The sequence below is a fragment of the Malurus melanocephalus genome, unplaced genomic scaffold (genome assembly GCF_030028575.1).
Source record: "Malurus melanocephalus ecotype Western Australia unplaced genomic scaffold, MMel_1.1 scaffold_546, whole genome shotgun sequence".
NCBI classification, from domain to species: Eukaryota; Metazoa; Chordata; class Aves; order Passeriformes; family Maluridae; genus Malurus; species Malurus melanocephalus.
In genome coordinates, this window is record NW_026623778.1 from 6,670 (window position 1) to 20,263 (window position 13,594).

At 38.1% G+C, this 13,594-nt stretch overlaps 1 long non-coding RNA gene across 2 annotated transcripts in view; it reads right to left on the bottom strand.

The window, feature by feature from the left end:
* The window catches only part of LOC130582988 (uncharacterized), a 59,326-nt gene that overhangs the window by 2,962 nt on the left and 42,770 nt on the right, over positions 1 to 13,594 (bottom strand). For both annotated transcript variants that reach the window (XR_008966381.1, XR_008966382.1), the window contains exons 2-3: positions 12,125 to 12,222; positions 403 to 539 (exon numbers count right to left, since the gene is read on the bottom strand). This is a non-coding gene — a long non-coding RNA (uncharacterized LOC130582988). The remainder of the gene's footprint in view (positions 1 to 402; positions 540 to 12,124; positions 12,223 to 13,594) is intronic.

Sequence of the window (13,594 nt, forward strand, 5' to 3'; positions counted from 1 at the left end):
GCACTTCCAAAGAATTAAAATCCTCATTTTCTGAATGAAAATTATAAATTAAATTCTGAATTAAAGCCACGGGTTCCATGATGGAAAATAACAGCTGAGTCCTGCTTGGAGCAGTTTTKGTCTGATTTTCTTTGCAGTGATTGTTGTTTTTATTTYGTTGGGTGGAAAAATTGTATTAAATTAGATTTATGAATGGTATTGTGTTTAATTTCAGAGGAATTGTGTTTAATTTCAGAGAAATCAYRGGATCYTGGAGAGATTTGGRTTATAAGGAACCTTCAATCCCATCCCATTCCCATCCCAAYGCCTTCTCCAAACCCATCCAACCCTTRGGCACTTCCAAAGAATTAAAATCCTCATTTTCCCTGAGGAAAAAGGGAGGAAAAGGGAAAATTCACCCACCTGAATTCAGGAAGACTGGTGGGTGCAATCCCTCGGGATTTGTGGGTGTTGGGATTTTAGGGAACAATTCCACAAGTGCTGTTTCTTCAAGTGTTGGMGGTTTTTTGCCCGTTTTGTTGCGGTGAAGTCTCTTCTTCCTGCAATAAAACACAGTTTGTACTAAAAGGGGATTTGAAGAAAGGAAAATTATTGCTTGATTTCCCTCTGGAAGGATCTTTTCATTGCCCATAAACGCAGAATCAGAATTCCCTACAGTCCAAAATCGGGTCTGGGTCTGTATTATCCATGGATTTACATTTGTCCAGAATTCCAGGCTGTAAAAACAGAGCCCACACAGCTGGAGAATGGAGAAAAGGACCTGAAAATGAGATATTCTTGAGAGGATCCACCACCAAACTAAAATAGCAAAAAGACGCCCAGTGTTGCTTATTTATACACACATCTCTTTTTATATACACTCACACACATGGACTCCTATATAAATTAATATAAAACTCCTCAAAGTCGTTCAGAACCATTAAAAGTAGGTTATAGACTTGGAGAGGTTTTTTTTTTCCTAAAATACTTCAAGATTTTCACTTTAAACCAAAGAGAATTCTGTGATTTGGACATGTGCTGGCAAATCATGACCTGGGTTTAAACAGGGCATTGGAGTTTGTTTTATTCTTATAAATAAGAATAAAAAGTGGTGGAAAATAAGTTTTATTTGTGCATGATCGTGCTTGGAGGAACCCCAAGGCTCACAGGATTTTCAGATTTCCCCAATTCAGAACAATCCTGGTCTAAATCAGGGCTCTGCTGTCTCAGAAAAAGCCTGAAAATTATGGCCACACCAGAATTTTTTCCTTACTCCTTTATTTCTCTGGAATTTGAGGGAATTCCCGAGGATGGAATTCCTGAGGTGCAGCAGAGGGCACAAACCATCCCTCAGCCAAGGGAGCCGATTTGTGTCTTTTCTGCTGGATTAGTCTTAACCCAGATCCTTCCCTAATCCCTGGGAATCCTCGGGGCTGGAGCAGGAAGGAGGAGCAGCACTCRGATGGGAATGAGAAATTCCAAGTGGAAAGAGCAGCAGGAACTTGGAGAAATCCACARTATTTGCTCATTTGATTTCTGGATTTTCTCAGGAGCATCTCAGCGTGTTTGTATTTGAAAYAAAAATAATGTTTAGCTCTTGACGGCTTCCTAATTTCAAATTGTAATTGTTACAATGACAAAAAGTGTCAAAAAAAATCTGAATATTTGACTAAGGGCATCTTCAACCTGCTGGGAACAATCATCTTTGCTTCCTCACCCATTAGAATTCCCATCTATTATCTGAATATTTGCTAGACACGAAATTTGGAGAAAATGAAGTTAAAACAGAACAGATGGCAGGAGGAAAAAGAAAAAGCAGCAATCCCACCTTCCAAAGGTACATTTGCAGGAACATATGGCCTTTTCTGGGGTTTTTTTGTATGACAAGTTGGCCAGATGAACGAGAACTTCAAAAAGGACCCGTGGCTGCCTAACAACACCGAGGACCACGTGAAAACCAGGAGAGCTCCGAGAAATGCCACAAAAAAATGGAGATTTCTCCAAGAAATTAACTCAAAAATCAGCTGCAAGGCTAACAAACCATCACATCCCTTCAAATGACGTGATCTGTGGTTATAAATATAAAATCCTGTATTTYCTTTTTGTGTGTGATATATATTCAAGGCTAACATAGTAACATATTTACTTCCCATATGTGATATCCAGATATAAGGAATATTTTTAAAGGTTTGCAATGCTGTCGTTGGAGTGGTTGTTGTTCTGAGAAGATGAGAAGGGATATTGTCTATTTTTTGTGTCCTCAGTTACAGGGAAAGAAAAATAAATGGAGTTTTAATTTGCAAGGGGAAAAAAATCAGACAGAAGTTCGGTGAATATCTCAATCCTATAAATCCCATATCTCAATCCTATAAATCCCGAGGAGTTGATGCTTCCGTGGGGAACCTCTGCTTGGAGTTTGGAAATTCTCCACATCTTGATGAAGTTCACACTCAAGTTTTAGATGCATAAAATTTGGAGAATAAAGCTCTCTCCCACAATCACACATTCCGATTTATCTCGTTTTGTCTTGGAATTAAAAATGGATGGGTAATTTAAGAACTGCTTTCATTCATTGGTAACACAGCACTTTTGGAACTCAATTTGTTCCCCTCAGCCCCTGTGCATACCTGGTGGACCAGCATTGCTGTTTTCTGGCTCGCAGTGCAAATGTAATCAATTTTTCTCCTTCGCTGGTCTTTAATTTAATACTGAGATAACARAAACTGATGAGAGCTGAGCTGATACACAAAAGAATTTGAGGTCTGGATAATGCCAATTTGTCTTTTCTACTATTTCTCCTACACCTATGTTGTTAAAGGTATAAAAGAATGACTGAGTAAAAAAATTTTAGTTTAGCACTAAAAACTAACAAATAATTGATTTTTTTTTCAATCACAGAACATGGAATGTTTGGGTTGAAGGGACTCAAAGCCCATCCAGTCCCATCCCCTTCCATGGCAGGGACACTTTACACAAACCAGGATGCTCAGGTTCTCTCTCCCTGAGCCTTATCATTCAAAATATAAAAAAAAAAAATCACAAAAGTGATGACATTTGGTAAAATATCCCAAACAGGAGAGAAAATCAATTGTCACCATTGTCTTGACACTGCTGGAACACATTTTCCACAGGCAAGAGTCAACTCAACCCACCAGAATATTTTCATTTCTCTGTCCTGACTCCATTATYTATATAAATTTATTGGTGTTGAGCCCAAAATCAGAACTTTTCCCATTCCTCCAAGAACAGGGCGTAAACAACTCCACAAATCCTTGGATAAATGGAGAAGAAAAGGACGCCTGGATTTCAGATSAATTCTTCTAAAGCCCCAAACTCATTAGGACAGAAGAAATTCCACGCCAGCAGTTTTGCCTCATGATGCTTTATCATCACACAATAAAGTGTTTCCTTTAGATATGACATTAGGCTATTGTTTAAAATTAAATCCTCCTAAAAGAAAACAACAAAACTTCTTCAAATAAAAAATGTTACTTCATATTTAAAAATTCTCGGCACAAATCACCGTAACTGGCAAATCCTGATTGTTTTAAGTTCTCTTTTAGGGCAGATTGTTTTAAGTTCTCTTTTAGGAGCAGGCTCTGCTCTGGATTCAGGTTCCAACCAGTGGCAGAGGAATTATCCTGAATTTGGAAAAGCTGAAAAAATCCAGAATTTCCACAAAGAAGSAATTCYATCCCAATTCCATCCCAATTCCAGCCCTGCCTGCTCCAGGCTGTTTCTGCCATCATTGCTCCACTTCCTCCAAGTGATTCTTTCCAAGYRATGCTRTTGCTAATTAGCACAATTAATTGTCCAATTCATTGATAAAAGTAYCAGGATGGTTTTTGAATATTCCCTGGGCACAGGGAAAGCAGAATCCCGTTTGTGGAATTGTGATTCTATTCTTGCTAAGGTTAATAGAGGGGTTCCCTCTGAGTTTAATATAATTCACATTGGATCACTCCYGAGTCTATATTTATATAAAAATTCCCTACTATTGCAATTTGTTTGATCATTTTAAAAAGATCCATCTTATTTATTCAGAAATGGAGAGAAAAATATGATCAAAATTTAGCTCAGGATTGAAGGAGTTTTCAGAGAGCTGCCAGGGATTTTAAGAAGTCTGGTTTTAAAGTTTTTCTAAGTAAATGGTATTAAATAATCAAATGTTCCTCTGATTTTTAGGAATGCGTATCACAACAGCACAAAGAGAAATGTTAAATATTGTTAATGATAAATGTCCCAAATGTCACTGGGGAAAAGCAGAGTAAAAACAAGGATTTAAAAGTGTCAAGGTGTGGGACAGCAAATCAGCAACAGGAATAACTAAACCCCAGATTTTTAATGACACAAAAGTTTAAATTGAAGGATTTTCACATCGGCAGRGCACACAGAGGAAAAGGATCTGAGGAAGAAAACTTTTAGCAGCAGTCAAAAGACAATTCGGTTAAACCTAAATTTGCTTTTTTGTGACATAATTTTATATAAAAAAACTTAAAAATCCTTTCAAGCCAAAGAAACTTCTAATATAGGAGAAGCCGAACACTTTTAATTGCTTTGCAAAACCTTAAGAATTAAATAATATTAATTTAATCACTAAAACGTAACAACATTACAGCCTTACAACTTTGTGCAGCTCTGAGAACAGTGCATTGCAAAATGTCAATTTAATGACTGAATTTTTCCTCCTTCACAGAAATCACAATTAAAGTGTCCCAGTTCCTTCATTCTCAGCCTGTTTTTCACACTTGCAGGCTCCAGGCATAATAAAAGATGAAGTTTTTGACCCCTGAAGCTTTTGTTTCCTCTGCTGCACTTGCAAACTTCTCTAATTCAAAGGTTTGGCAGGAAGGAGTTAAGGSGAATTTCCAGATGAGAGACTTCATCTCCCCAAAAGAGAGTCTGAAACATCCATTTGAGGAGAAAAACTTGAAATTCCTCCTGAATTCTGTTAGATTGGAATTGATGGGACAACCAGAACTCGGAGAAAATTCCAATCTGCTTTTTTTTTGAAAGCGTGAACGCAGAAATGTGGTGACCAAACCTAAAATTGGGACCTCAAATAACCTCAAATGTGAAATTCTGCTTTTGTCCTCGCTTTGGATGAACGTGATCAACAAATGGGGTGACCACGACCTTCATGTGAGCAACCAAAAGCTTTGAGAACACCAACAAATCCTGGTTTTGAACCTAAAAATAAAATAAAGCCATTCTGGWAATGGCACCAGAGCATCCGAAAATGCCTCTTTTTGCTGCTGCTCCATTGCAGAGAACAGATGGAAACATTTAGCTCGGGCAACAAGAATTATTCCTTTTAATTCAATAATTTCTCCCTAATATCCAGCCAGCCTGAAAACCAGCAAGAATATCTTGAATTTTCCATGAACTGGGATCTGTGGGGTTCGTTTAACACCACCAGTGATAAGATTTGAAATCAATTTGATTTTTCTGCTCAGGAAGGGCCATGGAACAGATCCCACCCATCATTTTCCCTGCCCCAARTGATTCCAGACACAGACAGGGACTCCAGGGATGGAATTCTGAAGAAGCTGAGCCAAGCAGAGAAATCTCTTCACACAGAATTGAAAATTGTTTTTCAAATTCTCCACTATCCAAGTGTAACACTCGAAAAAAAACTTAATCCATGACGCTTCTTGGAACTCCAGCAAGATAATTTCACACGTTGTGCTGCTCTCAAGTTCAGGTCACACGTTCTGACATCGTGTTGGGTGTGAATTTTGATCATGTGGGATCATCTCGGGTTAAGGCAAACGGTGAAATGTTGGATTTTCGTGAGCGGAATTGAGGATTTCAGGTGTTTTGTACCGTTGTAAAGGCCTCATGTGTACATTTCCTGCTRTATCCAAGGAAAAGCCGTTCTGTGATTTACAACCACAGCACTCGAGCACAATTATCAGCTTTCAAACCCATTTATTTGAATTTTTCCCCGTTTTTTCCTTGCTTTCAGCTGGCGCCGGCACCAGGAGTTCTGGCATGGATTATTTTCAGTTTGTACACATTTCCAACCAGCGTTGATTTCCTGGGACAGGAATTCACAATCACCACATTCCCTTGAACTGAGCAAGATTTGCAATGAAATTTCTTGGATTTTTAACTGTTGGGCTTCCAGCACCCACAGCAAGATTTGTTCTCCCTTTCCACTCAACACCAGAGTTTTTCTCTCTCAAACCACTGAAAAGTGCAACAGGACAACGTTTCTCCTCTCCTCTGTTGGATTTAAAGTTCCAGGGACAGGATATAACTCTGGGCTCAGTTTTTTGTATTTTGGAAGGGACAAACAGGTCCAGGTATTTACTGGTCCCATCTCCTTTTGGTAGCTTTTGGTGTGAGAACAACGCTAAACAAATTCTTTTATTTTTCACACACCAAGTGATTTTCACTCACCTTGCTGCTCAGRTGTGCTCTCAAAGAGCTTTCTGAAATGTTGATTGTGAAGTTTTCACCTATTAAAGTTTTTTTCTGAAGTGTTCTCCGGAATATTGCAAATCCTGATGGTTTTATCTCCTAATGAGCAGGAGTTTTCCCAGATTAATTCCCTCGGGGATGATTCCTCCTGCTTTAAAATCACCTTTTTATCATCCCTAAATCACCACATTTAAGTCAATCCTCGATTCATAAATTTATAAATTATAAATTAAATATAATAATAAAATTTATACATTTTAATATAAATTGCTTTATAAATTGCCATTTCCACCTAAACAAACAATTCACCCTGGTGTCAGTCCAGTCAGATTTTTCTATGCTGTGGTTTGGGGTTTTTCCCCTCTCTTTTCAGGGAATACATCTCATTATTGTAAATATTCTATGAACTGGAATCCAAGCTATAATTTACTGAAAAGAGCACGGCTCTGCTATGCCAAAAAGGAAGAATTTGTAATTTTTGTAACCTCTCCCTTCCTCCCTTCCYTTCATYCTGCTTTTYRAGTTYTCTTCCCAGGCTGAGGGGCTGAACTGGTTTCAGTTCTTACCCCTGGATTTAGGATTTAGTGAAACCAAAAATCTCTTCTGATTTTAACTTTCCTCCAGGATTTCTCCATAAAGGGAGAGGACAAATTATGGAATTCTGTCACTCCATATCTGCAGTGCAGCTCTGAATATACAGCAAAGCCATTTTTTTTCTCCCTCACAATTTAGTGTTTATATTTGTGAAATGTATTTTAGATTTTAGATCATCAAGGAAATGCAATTTAAGATAAATCAGAAAAATCATTTTGATGTATGGGTACTTTGTAATCATAATTTCCCTTGAAAAGGCATTAAAAGAAGCACTAAGAAACAGAAAAAGCTGAATTATGGAAGCACGTTTAGTAGAAACCCCCAAATTTCATACCCTCAGTTTTAAATCTTCACAATCTCCCAAAAAGAAACATTGTAAAGAGCTGTTTTTACAGGATTTTACAATATTTTTTGCAGATTTTTGCAGATATTTGCAGATTTTTACWGGATTTTTATACATTTACAGATATGAAGGCACCAGAGCTACATACAGCCTCAGTAACGCCCCTGACAGATGGCAAAATCAGCCAAATTTTTGCCAAATGAAATCTTTTTTTTGCTGAACTAAATATTATTTCTAATCAACAAATAACATCAGGAGCTCTTATCTCTTATTTTAAACCAGCAGCACTTTCAGGAAAAAAAGATAYGGCTTTTACTTCACAGGAATTTCTTGTGATTTTACAGAAAAACCTAAAGATGAAGATAAGTCACATTTTTCTAATAGCACAGACTGAAATAATCAAAACCCTCAACATTTTCTGGAGATATCCCAAGAACCTCAAAATTTTCTGGAAATATCCCAAGAACCTCAAAACTTTTTGAAGGTATCCAGGTTCCTGGAGCTGTAGGAACCCAATCTCTAGCTTTGCTAAGGAAAAATGAGATATTAAAAATATTAAATTTCTCTCTTTTGTTATGATTTAAAGAGAGAAAGTTTTGCATTTATCTTTGAAATTACAWCTAAATCCCTGAGCTTGATTAATTTGGTTACAAGAAAAAGAAGTGTTGGGAAGGTTTCTTTTTGTTCAGGGTGGCTGCYGCTCCAATTTTTCAAAATGAAAAGACTTTGTAGAGGCTGAGTTTTATTTACAATATTTCTGTGAGGAAAAATTCAGAAYGTCAGCCCATAATTCAGTTTCAGAAGGAGCAGCTGGAAGAGAAAGGGGGATCACAGAAAACAAACTTCTTGCTCGGTGCAAAAACTTGGCAGAAGTGGTGCAAAAATTTCTGCTCAGGCAGAGAATTTATCAAATCCATTACATTTCAAATGTACTTTGAAAACTCGGTTTAAAAYGCATCTAAAAGTTGTGATGTTGAAGAGCAACATTATGAAAATGTCTTTTTTTTTTTTTTAAGTGAAATCTTTTAAATAATTTCTGTAGGAGAAAAAAAAAATTCAAATGAAGTAGGTCTCCTTTTATTAAATTTCAGAAGGTAGAATTCGTTTATACCTTGCTTTAGAGGAAGCACCTCGGGATTTCACGAAACTCTGAGCCTTTCATATGGAAAAGAGATGGAGAGAGACAGAAAATGGATTGTTCTCAGAAAAACATTGGGAATTCAGAAGAGGCAATCGGGCTCCTTGCTTTTAATGACAATTCAGGAAAAACAGAAAAATGCTGGAAAATGACCCTGCTCCTTGTCTGAYATGGAATAATCCCGACAAATCCTTGGGAATGGGATGGCTGTGGGATTTGAGTGTGCCAGGCTGAGGGAGAATTCCACAGCTTTGGGAATTCTGGGTTTGTCTGGCATTCCAAGGATTGGGAATTGCTCAGAGACAGCAGGGTTTGGAGCTGGGCGTGTCTGTCAGCTCAGTTTTGGGGCTCTAGTGGGATTTTCCATGGTTAAAAAGAGAAGCAGAGGGAAAAACAGAGGGAAATCCCACTCATCTCCCAGATCTGCAGGACTAGTTTGCAAATCCATGCTGGATTTGCCCCCAGCACAAAGAAAATGTGGAGCTGCTGGAGAGAGGAGGCCACGGAGCTGCTCCAGGGCTGGGAGAGGTGAAAATGTTCCCCTGGAGAAGGGAAAAGGATCCAGGGAGAGCTCAGCGAGAATTTCCAGGGAGAGCTCCAGGAGAGCTGGAGAGGGACTGGGGACAAGGATGGAGGGACAGGACCCAGGGAATGGGGTCACACTGCCAGAGGGCAGGGATGGGTGGGATATTAGGAATTGGGAATTGTTCCTGGGAGGGACTGGGATGGAATTCCATCCCTGGATCCCTGGAATATCCAAAGCCAGGTTGGATGGGGATTGGAACASCCTGGGATGGTGGAAAGTGTCCCTGCCATGGCACTGCATGAATTTTACTGTCTCTTCCAACCCAAACCAGCGTGGGATTCTCCAAAACCTGCTGGTAAAAGGTGCAAAACACCACAAAATTGTGAATTCCGTGAGCGGGGAAAGAACAGACCATTCCTAAGGACAGAACATCCAAAGGATTGAACAATTAAAGGCAGCAAAATTGAGAATTCCATGTTCAGGAAAGGCCTGACCATTACTCAGGACAGAAGATACAAAGCAGGGATTGAACAGCTAAAGGCAGCAAAATTGTGAATTCCAAGGACAGGGAAAGGCCTGAGCATTCCTTGGGATGGAAAACCCAAAGCATGGATTGAACAGTTAAAGGCAGCAAAATTGTGAATTCCAGGTTCAGGCAAAGGCCTGAGCATTCCTCAGGACAGAAGATCCAAAGCATGGATTGAACAATTAAAGGCAGCAAAATTGTGAATTCCAAGGACAGGGAAAGGCCTGACCATGACTTGGGACAGAACATCCAAAGGATGGAACAGTTAAAGGCAGCAAAATTGTGAATTCCAGTTAAAGGCAGCAAAATTGTGAATTCCAAGGACAGGGAAAGGCCCGCCCATGACTTGGGACAGAACATCCAAAGGATGGAACAGTTAAAGGCAGCAAAATTGTGAATTCCAGTTAAAGGCAGCAAAATTGTGAATTCCAAGGACAGGGAAAGGCCCGCCCATGACTTGGGACAGAAGACCCAAAGCTTTGAACAGTTAAAAACAGGATTTTGCTGGTTCAATTCCATGTTTCATGGAAGGGTTTCCTACAGAGGGAAATAGCAGGTTTAATGATCGTTKTTAATTATCAAATTAAAGATTATACACGAGGTCTGAGTGGGTGAGGCTGGGTCAGGAAGGTTTGGAAATACCAGGAATGTGGATTCCACCCGGAGATGGAATTTTAGAATAAATCAGATGGAACAGCAGAGGGGCTGCAATACCTATACAGCTGTGAGCCCCACTTYAAAGGAGAGAAAAAAAGAGGACAAAATACAAAATAAAACACTGAAAATGAGAATGAAACATTTCCATGGATTTCACTGCAGCATCCTGAGGTTTATCCACAYGTACATATTAAAACTTTCAGGAAATAACCAGTACAACATGAACCTTACAGAGAAAAATTCTACTTTCCCTGCCCTAGTTTTTCATGCAAAAGAGGTTTTTTTGGAACCCAGACACAGACTTCGATAATTATTCCCCCAAAACATTTGGTTTTCCTTTACCAAATGGTGTAGTTCCCATTTTAGAACAAATAAAAACATATGCAAAGGTCTATCTGGAAGGGAAGAGTGACAACAAAACAAACCCAACCCCTCAGTAAGGCAGAGGTATAAATAACCTCTCATAGCTCTGTCTTTCAAATGTAAAAATTTTCCTTCTGAGGGTCAAAAAATCCCCAAAATCAAGGGAAAAAGAAAAGGGGAAAGAACTACTTTTGTTTTTATTTCTTCATTTTTAAAGACTCCTTAAATGAGACATTTAATTTGTCTGGGCCAACAAAGCACTTCCAAGAATTCTCTACTGGAAAATGGAGATTATTTATAATATGTATTTATTATATATGTATTCTAAAGATCTGTATTATATAGATTTGCAGAATGAGCCCTTTCCCAGCAGATCCCAACAGATAAAAGAAGAAAATGAATTACAAACACTGACCAAACTTTGTTTTTAAATCAGTTTAAAAACAAATTCTAACTGATGTGGGAATACAATCACCTGGGCCACAGCATCCTAAAAAAAGTCAAAGTTGCATTCCTCAAATTCCCAGCTCTCAAAAGTCATTCAAATTTGGGAATTAAGGAGCTTTTCCATGAATTTATCCACACCCTTCATTCAGAAATATTTTAGAGGCTTCACTTTGAAAAACCTCAGCTTGAGTTGGTGCCTCCAGAAGTTCAAAACTGAAGCTGCTGCCTCATTTTGGACCTCTCTGGCACARCGAAGAAAAGCAAATATGTAAATTCCCTGAGAATTCAAGTGGCCCATTAGGAGCTCAATTATATCCTGAAATGATGTCTTAATTGGTTTGCTCATAGATGAGCTGTAGTGCTAACCAAAAATCTACTGCCATAATCAGCAGTAAATTTCAGATATTGCCACACATTAAATTAACAGCAGATAATGAGTGGGAAAATTAGCTCGATTTCCATAACAGAAAAAAAAAAATGGTCCCATATTACCTACAGTGGTGTGCAGAGATAGTTTCAAAATAGGAAAAAATTATATATAAACAAAAATCTGGATATCTTCACATTTATTTGGATCAGAAAACCGTGTATTGATAATTAATACAAGCAGAGAAAATAAATGGCACAAGACATGTTGGATTTTATCTTTGATATTTAATTTAAAGTCACATTTTTAAATTCTATAGGAATCTTCCAGAGATTTACCAGTGTTTTACCCTTTTTTCACCTAATTTTTGTCTTTTTGAGCATGAGCCCCATCCTCAATTAGTCTTCCAAGTTTTAAGGTTTTCATCAGTAGCACAAAAATATTGTAAGTGATCTGCAGGTCAAGGAATTCATGAGAAAAGAAAGATAAAGAAAAAGAATAAATGCAGGGGAAAAAAGGGAAGCTGAGTTAGGACTCACATTGTTGTGACCAAAAGAAGAAGCAACCGAGCTCTTTCCACGCAGATTATTTTTCTTTAGAATAAATAAACATTAAAAATAAAACTTTAGAATAAGTAAATATTAAAAATGAGGTTAAAAGCTGGCAGAGTGGTCAGGCTCCCAAACTTGGAGAAGAAAAATGAATTTATTCCTTACAGAAAAATGCAAAATGTGGATGATGTGGGATTTTAGAATTACCTTTGCTGTCTGAAGGAAACAGATTTCAGAGATCTTGTCTGTAAATGATGAAATCTTCACCAGTGCTGCCTCCAGYGACCACCATCGTCAGCAAAGATCTGCAGGAGAACACCAGAGCACAAAATCAGCCAGGAGAGCAGAAACTGAGGTCAAAAATAATGATTTATTGATTGATTTATTTATTAAACCATTTCATGCAACGCGTGAATTTGGGAGCTGCTGTTAAAAATAAAGTCAAGCACCAGAGCCACGATATGGGATTTAGCCATTTGAGGAATATGATAATTACTCTGCATTAATTTATTTAAAAATAYACCTGACTTGGGGAATTCACTGTTAAACCAAAATAACAACAGCAATGATACCGGGAGTTAAAATTTAAATTAAATAAAGTTCCAAATTAGTATTGAAATGCGACATATTGTAAGCACTAACATTATGAAAAGTTAAAGCACCTCCCCAGACTTTGAAATTAAAGACAAGGTCACTGTAAATGCCAGTTATGCTTTTAAAAAATAAAATTATTCAACAACAGAACCACACGGAATCATTTGTTAGTGCTGCTCTCAGATCTCAGTGCTGTAACTATGGAAAGATGAATATAAAATTAAAATTAAGGGATGATTCAAGTCCAGAAGTTTTTGCACTGTAAACAATTTTCCCTTTTCTTCAGTTAATTCCATTTGGTTTAGGCTTTCTCAGACTGTGGAGGAATCCAACTCTGAGCAAAGGAAACCCCTCCTGATTCCATTCCCTGAGAATAAATACCTTTCAAACCAACTTCTCCCCCAAAACATCGATTTATGGAATATTTACATTGATACCCTGCTCTTTCCAGAATTTTTAAAAATCTAAAATCCTCGTAGAGGAAATAACAGTCCCTGAAATAAAATCACTCATTATTCTGTTTTTTTTGATAAAAACCTGAATAGGTTTTTATTTGATAAAAATCATTTTTTTTTATAAAAACCAGGCTGTGCCCTGCACCTCCACGCCTGCCCAGCTGAGAATTGATGGATCAGAGAGAGGAAAACCTTCCAGCCACAAAATGAGCAGGGAAAACCCTAAAAAGCTGCTGGGCAGGCACAGGGAGGGGGTGAATTTCCAGATATGGCTCAAAGCAGGGTTGAGGAGCAAGAGAGGAATAGAAAAAAATTATTTTCATAATTAAAGGCTCAAGGAACACTTGGAAATCCCAAAAATTTCTGGGAAATAAAAGGTGAAGAAGAAGATCTGGTGATGAGCTCRACATCGCTAAAAAAACCCAATCCAGACCTTGGAGGGCTTTTCCAACCCCMAAACCACCAAACCCAAACCAATCGCCTCAAAATCCACACCTTGTGCAGCCAAAACCTACAATTCCTTAAAATCGAGGAGCTGCTAAGTTGGAAAAAACTTTTAGGATCAAGTTCAAACAGCACCACTTTGTGACAACTCCACTGGCTTTGGTGTCCTTCATTTGGTCTCTCA